Here is a 9,874-nt window from a genome sequence, read left to right as displayed (position 1 = left end):
GGAGAAGGCATGATTTCTTCTCTCTCAAATTTGGCTGAATAAGGACAGATAAACACTCCAAGGGTTTGGCTCACCCCATATTTTTCAGGCAGAACCCAGCGCTACAGGCATTTGGGAGACAAAAACTGACCTACCCTGAAATAGAGCAATCACAGCAGCCAGTGCTGCGGTACACGCTGTCAGTTCACAGGAAATCGCTGCTGCCCTCTCAGTGGCTCAGCTTAATGAATCAATAGCTCCTATTCACAGAGGCAGGAACGCTCAGCCTATTTGTACAAGTGTCCTTTTCGCAGGTTTCTGAGCTTGGAAAGGCTGCCCACATTTTCCCCATGAGTTTCAAATGAGAAACAAATCAGAAAAACACATTTAGTTAATAAGGAATTCTATTTCACCTGGACAAGAGACGCATAATAAGACTATTGTTTAGAAAAAAACGTCAAGGCTCTTCCTCTCTTGACTACACAAAAAGCAGATTGTTGCTTAGTCCCTACCTACGTGATGGGGCGGTTGAAGGCAGACTAGTGGAGGAAACTAGGGGAGGGAGTCATAAGGGAAAAGTTAAGAATAGCATAGAGTAAGAAGGGCAAGCTGCCATAAACCAAACAAATCATTTGTCTCCGCGTAAAGGCAGTGGTTTGTTTTAGAAGGTAATTTTCTAAAGCCGATGGACTTTGCAGAGAGTTGACCTCGCTTTTACTAAAGGTCACTGGACAGTGCCAGGGGGTCTGAGGGAGAAGCATTATGATAGTCATTGGGGTCAGTTCAAAACCTGCCACTAAATTGCTGCCATTTTAACCTAGGTGTGAACAAGCCCCCGTTCACACCCAGCTTGCACTCTTAGCTAAACACTTGGCACTAGCTACAGCAGTCCTAAATAGTGTAGCTCAGGGGCAGAGCTGCAGTGCCTCCGATAATCCCCAGCTAGTGAAAAGTCAGAGCAGCCCTGGGGTTGTTGTGAGTTGGACCAGTAGCCGACCTGGTTCCCAGCAGGGGATCACAAAGGCAGGCATATGTCCTACCTCTTGCAGAACCACTGCCATCCCAGCTGGCTCCCTTGTCTCTTACAAGCCAGCCCGCAGATGACTGGACTTTAGAGATGTGGGCAGTGGTCACTCCAGGCCTTAAAGGTTTGAGGCACTTGTTAGGCATTTATGATCTATTATGGAGGAGCTGATTTCTCTTGAGAGTTGTCAAACCAGGCTCAGCTCTAAAAAATAGGTTGGTTTAAAAAAAAAAAAAAAAAAATCTATAATGGTGGAAGTTACAGCCAAAACGTAACAAGAGCTGTTGAGTGATGCTGTTATTGTGTAGCTCATGACACTCAGATTCAAGCATCTATCTAGCTAAATGTGGGGAAGGCAGCTCTAAATCAATCAATTCTAGAAGTTTTTTAAATGAGCCCCATTGAAAGTTCAACCATACTATCTGGCATTAAATAAAAGCAGATTCAACTGGGAAGGGAAAAATAAATAGAATAAATTAATTTTCCATCAGTGTTTTTAGAGGTTTAGTCTGGAAAAAGTCATTATATTAGAACTGCACTTTAGTTAAATTCTTTTAAGGGATAGAGTCTCTTTAGATTATACAGACATATTATATTAATTGCACCAAATTCCCTCCTTGATTTCATTGCACATTTATATTTGAGGACACTCAAGAACCAGGATCCTTTTTTATTTAAAGTGACTGAGACTATTTTAAGATGGATCAGAACCCAGGGATGTCTGAATTGGGTTTCCCGAACTCAAACCTACCTCAGCAGGCTGACTCTTTCTCTAGTGTTGAAACGGAAATAGGGTAAGTTAATTTCTTATTGGAAAGCGGGAAGAGTCTCCTAAGGCCAATGGACAGGGGAAAGCAAACAGGACAACTTGCAAGAAGTTTGCTGGGAGCAATAGGAGGAAGGGGAAGAGGAACCAGGCACCAGATCCTGCTCTGGGAAGGTAAGTGAGCCAGAGTGGCCCGTGTGGTTGGCTTGCTGAGGGTTGTTTGGTGGATTATGCGCTTGGGTCTGTGCTCCGAGCAACTGGGTGGGCTGATTGCTGATTGATTTCTGCCTAGGTGTGACAAAAGGCTTTAACAAAGGGGCCTAAGCCAGTCCTGGCCCAGGAGAGGTATATAAGGAGACACTCCAGACAACCAGGGAGAAGCAAACAGGACAGTTTGCAAGCAGTTCACAGGTCAGTTTGCTGCCCCTGTCTTTGAAGGGGAGCCTGTAAAATAAGCTTTTTTTTTAATATGCAATTAAGACCAATGTACATAGCTTTATTACAGTCCCCTGTGGTTCAGTGGTCGCATCCTTATCTGCCACACAGGGGACCCGGGTTCAATTCCTGGATGCTTATACAAATACAGCCATGGAGGCACCAAACTTCTGCACTCAGTCTGGCCTTTGGATTCTGCTCAGTAGCCTAAAGGTCTGGGCAGCCTCTGCTCCTCCAACACTCCTGCCTAGGCATATGCATCGAAGGTCTAGGTCAGGAGTTTTCAACCTTTTTGAACCATTGTACCCACCTGGCAGCTGGACACGGAGCAGCGTACCTCCGGATGCCAAGCGGGGGGCGGGGGAAGAGTGGCATGCAGCTGGATGCGGAGCGTCAGGAACCATCATGTGTCCAGCCAGATGGGTGGTGCCTGCGTGGCAGTGCTCCATCCCCACCTGCATGTACCCCCAGTTGACAACCCCTGGTCTAGGTGACCCCTCATGCAAACATCATGATCCAGAAGGATCAACAGTTGCCAAACAGCTTTATTTTAAGCAACTAAAACTCAGCAGCTAGACCAATACTTCATCCCTCTGTTTAACAAGAGTCCAGAGCAAGGGGTAGTTTGCCTGGAAACTCTCTCACACATTCCTTCACTGTACACTTGCCCAGAGGAAAAGCATTTGCAGGAAAAAGAACCCTTCAGGATCAAAGACCAGCAAACAGGCCAGCTACAGAGGAGTTTGCTAGGGAAGGTCTGCTCGGGAAGAGAGGCAAGAAGTGAGAGGCAGCAGATTAGAAGACCCAGGGAGATGGCTGGAGGATGCCACAATCCCAGAGCCACTGCCACTTCCAGCCTCTCTCTCTGCTTCCACCTGTGAGGTGTCTGTCCAGGCAGGACCACACACCATCAAGGCTTCCACCCAGGTCCTGGTTTGGCGCTGTGCAGACTGCGACTTGCAGGCTCCTTCCAGCATTAGCCAGGTGGCAGCGTGCCTGCAGTGTGAGTGGTGCCTTCTGGTTATGCCCCTCAGGGAGAAGGCAAGAGAGCTCCAGGAGGAGGTAGCAAGGCTCCAAAGCATCCTCCACCATGAGGACTTCACTGATTCCATGCGGAGGAAGCCTCCAGGACCGTGGAAGAAGGACAGCCAGAGGCGGTGCTAGAAAAGGAAGAGGGCATGGACTCTCAGGAAGGTAGAAGGTGGAAGCTTGTGACTCCTGGCAGCAAGAAGTTGCCATCATTCCCCCTGCAGTGGTTTGCCTGGAGAACAGCTATGGAGCACCAGCAACAGAGGAGGAGGAGCACGTTCCACTGGTGGCAAAACCCAAGTCAGGAATCCCCAAGGTGGGGAGGATAAAGACCACTGCCACAAAGAGAAAGCAACTGGTGGCGGTGGCTGGAGTGTCTCTTTTGCAGGCGACCGAGATATCCATCTGCCAGCCTGACCTGTTGTTCTGGGAGGTCTGCTGCTTGCTGAGGTCTGGAAGCAGGACTGCTGCTTGCTGCCCGCATCAGATATCATGGAAGGATTACTGTGATTTGTCCGACCCCCTGACTACTACCCCATGCTGCATATCCTTGTGGGCACTGATGATACTGCCAGGGGTGACCCCGAGCAGATCAAGAGTGACTACTGGGCTCTGGGTGCAAGGGTGAAGGGGACGGGAGCACGGGTGGTGCTCTCAATCCTTCCAGTCAAAGCGAAGGGCCCAGGCAGAAGCAGGTGCATCTTGCAGATCAATGCATAGCTGCACAGGGGATGTCGGCAGCAGGGATTCGGCTTCTTCAACCATGGGATGTTGTTTTAAGAAGAAGGATTGCTAGGAAGAGATGGGATCCACCTGACAAAGAGAAGGAAGAACATCTTCACAGACAGGCTCACTAACCTAGTGACTGAAGCCCTGAGGTAAGTGGGTGACTTGGAAGAAGCACAAGAGGAGAGGGGCAACAGAGATGGCCTCCTTATTCGTACTGAGAAAGCAGGGCAATCAGTTAGCTCAGGTGTCTGTACACCAATGCAGAGAGCCTGGGAAACAAGCAGGAAGAACAGGAAGGCCTTGCAGTCAGAGGGCTATGACGCGACTGGAATAACAGAGACGTGGTGGGAGCTTGCATGACTGCAGCACTGTCATGGAGGGGTACAAACTGCTCAGGAAAGACAGGCAGGGGAGAAGAGGAAGAGGAGTTGCACTTCATGTATAAAGAGCTGCTTGATTGCTCAGAGCTCCAGTATGAGATTGGAGATAGACCTATTGAAAGTATCTGGGCTAGCGTCAGAGGGGAGAGCAACAAGGGTGCTGTCACGGCTGGTGTCTGCTATAGACCACTGGTTGAGGAGGATGAGGTAGATGAGCCTTTTTTCAGACAGCTAATGGAAGTTTCCAGATCTCAGGCCTTGGTTCTCACGGGGACTTCAGTCACCCTGGCATGTGTTGGGAGGGCAATACAGCAGTGCACAGGCAATCTAGGAAGCTTTCGGAGAGCATTGGAGACAACTTCCTGGTGCACGTGTTGGAGAGGACAACTAGGGACTGTGTTTTTTGTGACCTGCTGCGCACGAACAGGTGGGGGATTTAGAAGTGGACGGCAACTTAGGCAGCAGTGACCATGAGACAATAGGATCCCGAGGAAGGGAAGAAAGGAGAGCAGCAGAGTAAGGGTCCTGGACTTCAGAAAAGCAGATTTTGACTCCCTCAGGGACCTGATGGGCAGGATCCCCTGGGAGGCCAGTCTGAGGGGAAAAGGAGTCCCAGAGAGCTGGTTGTATTTTAAAGAAACCTTACTGAGGGTGCAGGAACAAACCATCCCAACGTGCAGGAAGAATAGTAAATATGGCAGGTGACCAGCTTGGTTTAGCAGCTAACTTTTTGGTGAGCTTAAACGCAAAAAAGAAGCTTACAAGAAGTGGAAGCTTGGACAGAAGACTAGGGAAGAGTATAAGAGTATTGCTTGGGCATGCAGGGATGAAATCAGGAAGGCCAAAGCACATTTGGAGTTGCAGCTAGTAAGGGATGTGAAGGGCAACAAGAAGGGTCTCTGCAAGTATGTTAGCAACAAGAGGAAGGTCAGGGAAAATGTGGGTCCCTTACTGAATGGGGGAAGCAATCAAGTTGTTACCTCCATCTTCACAGGCGAGGTCAGCTCCCAGATAATTGCGCCAGCATGCACGGTTTGGGGAAAAGGTGAGCGGTCCTCAATTGTGAAAAAACAGGTTTGGCACCATGTAGCAAGGCTGGACATATACAAGTCCATGGGGCTGGATGCAATGCATCCAAGGGTACTGAGGGAGTTGGCTGATGTGACTGTAGAGCTGCTGGCCATTATCTTTGAAAGCTTGTGGCAATCGGTTGAAATTTCTGGACAATTGGAAAAGGGCAAATATAGTGCCCATCTTTAAGAACAGAAAGAAGGAGAATCCAGAGAACTACAGACCAGTCAGCTTCAGTCCCTGTAAAAATCATGAAGCAGGTCCTCAAGGAATCCATGTCTAAGCACTTGGAGGAAAAGAAAGCGATCAGGAATAGTCAGCATGAATCCACCAAGGGTTAGTAATGCCTAACCAACCCGACTGCCTTCTATGACAAGATAACTGGCCCTGTGGATGCGGGAAAAGCAGTAGGTGTGATATACCTTGACTTTAGCAAGGCTTTTGATACAGTCCCCACAGTATTCTTGCAGGCAAGTTAACAAAGTATGGGTCGGATGAATGCACTGTAAGGTGGATAGAAAGCTGGCTGGATTGTTGGGATCAACGGGTAGTGATCGATGGCTCTAGGTCTAGTTGGCAGCCGGTATCAAGTGGAGTGCCCCAGGGGTTGGTCCTGGGGCTGCTTTTGTTCAATATCTTCATTAAGGATCTGGAAGATAGGATGGATTGCACCCTCAGCAAGTTCGCAGATGACACCAAGCTGGGGTGGGGAGTAACAGAGACACCAGAGGGTAGGGCTAGGATTCAGAGAGACCTAGACAAATTGGAGGATTGGGCCAAAAGAAATCTCATGAGGTTCAACAAAGACAAATGCAAAGTCCTGCACTTAGGATGGAAGAATCCTATGCACCAGGACAGGCTGGGGGCTGACTGGCTATGCAGCAGCTCTGCAGAAAAGGACCTGGGGGTTGCAGTGGACAATAAGCTGGATATGGGTCAGCAGTGTGCTCTTGTTGCCAAGAAGGCTAATGGCATAGTGGGCTGCATTAGTAGGAGCATTGCCAGCAGATCAAGGGAAGTGAGTATTCCCCTCTATTCAGCACTGGTAAGGCCACACCTGAGAACCGCGTCCATTTTTGGGCCCCCCACTACAAGTTGGAGTGAGTCCAGCAGAGGGCAATGGAAATGGTTAGGGGACTGGGGCACATGACTTAGGAGGAGAGGTTGAAGGAACTAGGCTTATTTAGTCTAGAGAAGAAAAGGCTGAGAGGGGGTTTGATAGCAGCCTTCAGTTACCTGAAGGGGAGGGGGTTGAAAGAAGATGGAGCTGGACTGTTCTCAGTGGTGGCAGATGACAGAACAAGGAGCAATGGTCTCAAGTTTCAGCAAGGGAAGTTTAGGTTAGATATTAGGAAAAACTTCTCTCACTAGGAGGGTGATGAAGCACTGGCATGGGTTACCTAGAGAGGTGGTGTAATCTCCACCCTTTGGAGGTTTTTAAGGCCCGGCTCAACAAAACCTTGGCTGGAATGATTTAGTTGGGGATGGTCCTGCTTTGAGCAGGGGGTTGGACTAGATGGCCTCCTGAGGTCCCTTCCAGCCCTAATTTTCTATGATTCTATGACTACATGAGCAAGTGGTTTGTGAGATCATATTTGTCAATGGGGGATAACACCTGGGGAAGTCACCTTTAGAGACCCTTGCTGTCAGTCCCCTAATCCCACATGATAAATTTGAATACAAGCAGCAAAACCAACCTCAGTGCAAGCAGTTTCTTGTGCTTGGCTCTGCACAGGTCTTTTTTCGAGGACTGCTCCATCCATGTCCCAAGTTCCCTTTGTCTCAGATCCCAACATCCTTTTGCTCTGGGGTTATGGATGGTAAAACTCACCTAGTCTTGGCTGTCACAGGGAGTCAGCAGAAGAGTTCTGCCTGTCTCCAAAGGGTTGTAGCATGTGGCAGGATTGGTTTAGGACATGAAGACTTTAAATAAAAAACCCAACTCCTCTCTCACAGGCCACAGGACAGTCATCAGTCAGTAATACTGGTTAGTTATTATCAGACTTGATTTGAATCAGGAGACATCTTATGGATTCTCTTCTGGTCCATCAAGTCCCCTTGTAAGATAGGGCCGGGAAAAGTTGGACTCTGGTATCAAGAAAATCCCAATTATGACCAACAAGGCCTTTTCATTGGTTCTATCCTATCTTATCCCAAGAGGTTTACTGGTTAAAAAAAGTCTACCAGGGCACAGCTTGGCCTTTCCTGTGTGTCACAAGCTTGTCTGATTAAGCAAAAGGAAAACCAGTTACTGAAAGTAAATGAGGGAACACTGTGCTATGCAGAGCAAACAACTTCTTGTAAGCAAAGGAAGGCAAGAAAAGGTCAATTCAGATTTCGGGTCCTGTTTGTCCATTCTATTCCTGGTACATTTCTCTGCTCAGTTTTTTCAAGCTGGCTGGCTTCCAGTTGCCGTATTTATGCTGCCGCTGGCACTGAAGAACTTATCAAGTATAGATCACTTGAGGAAGGGGGAAAAAATCATTTCTTGTGAAATCCAGTGCCTGCAAGTTACCTTGCTCCCAGCCTGGATCGCTGACAAGGCTGGATTCAATGACCACCACTCATTAGCATGCTTTAGCGCATGGAGAAGACATTCCTTACCTTAAAAGCCCAAGAACTTCTAATGCAATTACACTGAGCAATGTTTGATCAGGCCTAAGCGATCGGGTCCATCTGCAACAGTCGGGCACATCTCTCTCTCTGCCTCTCCGGCTCCAGCCCCAAAGAAGGGTAAGCTTTGAACAGAGGCACTGCTGGTGCCATATCAATGCACACTTCAGCTGTCAGAGGGCTTTTAGGAATCTAATCCATCTACAGCACATTTTCCCCTCACAGCTAAACAAAGCCCAAGTGAAACAGGGACTGAGGGGAAGGTGGGGAAGCGAGGTTATTTGCTAGATAACCTTCAGGGAGGATTTTATAACAGCAAGGATTATGGAGAGGCCATTTCTCCCATCACAAACACATATATACTATGAACAGAAAATACAGTCCCCTGCTTTGTATTTAATGGCTTTGGTGTCTGGAAGACAGCTCCTTCCATGGGACAAGGCATCACTTGCCATCAACAACCTTCTGTCTTTCTGAGGTTTTTGTATCTGCTGCCCATGCTCATGGTATCAGAGCACAGAAACTAGAACAACTCTCCATCGCTCGCTCCCCTCTAGCCCTGCTGATAGGATCACGGCTTGAAGTTGTTTAATCTCAGTAACTGAGTACGGTATTCACCTCGCCTGAGCAAGTTGGAATTTACACCCTGTCTTTACGCACCCTGGAATTTGCCCCAACAGGCCTGTGGGAAGCTGGTATGGTGCAAATCACATGGTGAAAGGCCAGGACAAAAACACAGGATAAGATATACACAACCTACCTGTTCTTCCAGCTGCTCACTAGGGAGGGACACAGCACCTCTTGTTTTGGTCTTCAGGGCAGTCTTGCCCCTTGTCCATGGGTCTTATCCTAGAAGCTGGAGGCCATGTGGTCATCCACCAGTCTAGTACCCCCAACCTGAATGGCCATGGCCCCTGGTATCACCATAAGAGTCCATCAGACATGATGGAGAGTACTACGAGTCAACGGATTAGACAGCGCTTTAGGACACGCAAGCTTTTAGATGCTCAGCACTTACTTTCCCTTTGATGCTGCCCACCCCAGAAGTCCTGCAGGAAAGAGCAGATGTAACAGTTTCTGAAACTTAAAAAAAAAATAAGCCTTAAAAACCACATGGCCTTCTTCTCTCAGTGCAGTCAGTCCTGCCTTTTTTTTTTTTAAATCAGAAAAACCAAATTGGCCATAAATCCATTTCACCTCATTGAAGATCACCTCTGAGGCTACTGCAAAACATTTTTTCCCCAGAGATTCATGATGGTCAGGTCCAGATTAACCAACCCATTATTTGGGCTCATAGGGCATTTATACATGTGCTCCAGGAGTGGTGGTGGTGGTAGTGGGGGTAGGGGGGGTGCCTTAATTAGAGCGGCTCTCAGAGCATCTCATGCATCAGCATCCCCATGCTGAAAAAGGGCAGTGGGGGTGCTTTAAGTAAAGCTCATCAAACATGATGGTGGAGTCTACTGGAGCGCAGTAATTACCACACTCCAGCAGACTCAATTAATCAAGTCTGCTCTGACATGTTGTAATTACAGCATGTGGGAGCAGCCTCACTGCATGTGTATAGGTGCCCTAGATGTCAGAGCAAGCGTTTCTCTTGCTCTCCTCTCCTTGGCTCTTTCTTTGCAGCATGAGGCAATCACGGAGAGAGAAGCAGAGCTTGGCTAATCATCCAAGCTCTCCATCCCACCCTTCCTGCCCCCACAACCCAGACCATGCCTGCATAGCAGCACACATTGCTACCACCAGCACTACAGAGCTTAACCCAGGGGTCTAACAAGGTGCTTCACAGAGACATATAGTCTAGTCTTTGTTTTCTTATCTCTTGGAGATTTTTTGCATATATTA

General features: G+C 48.2%; 1 long non-coding RNA gene across 1 annotated transcript; it reads right to left on the bottom strand.

Moving 5' to 3' along the window:
• Positions 1-365: 365 nt before the first annotated feature.
• LOC109287858 lies at positions 366-8,168 on the bottom strand. The gene is made up of 2 exons (XR_002094992.1): positions 8,018-8,168; positions 366-2,213 (listed from the first exon to the last, which is right to left on the bottom strand). It is a non-coding gene; the product is annotated as an uncharacterized LOC109287858 (long non-coding RNA).
• Positions 8,169-9,874: the final 1,706 nt, after the last annotated feature.

Source organism: Gavialis gangeticus, unplaced genomic scaffold, assembly GCF_001723915.1.
Source record: "Gavialis gangeticus isolate Ggan-Ray unplaced genomic scaffold, GavGan_comp1, whole genome shotgun sequence".
NCBI classification, from domain to species: domain Eukaryota; kingdom Metazoa; phylum Chordata; order Crocodylia; family Gavialidae; genus Gavialis; species Gavialis gangeticus.
This window is presented reverse-complemented; position numbering and strand designations above follow the sequence as displayed.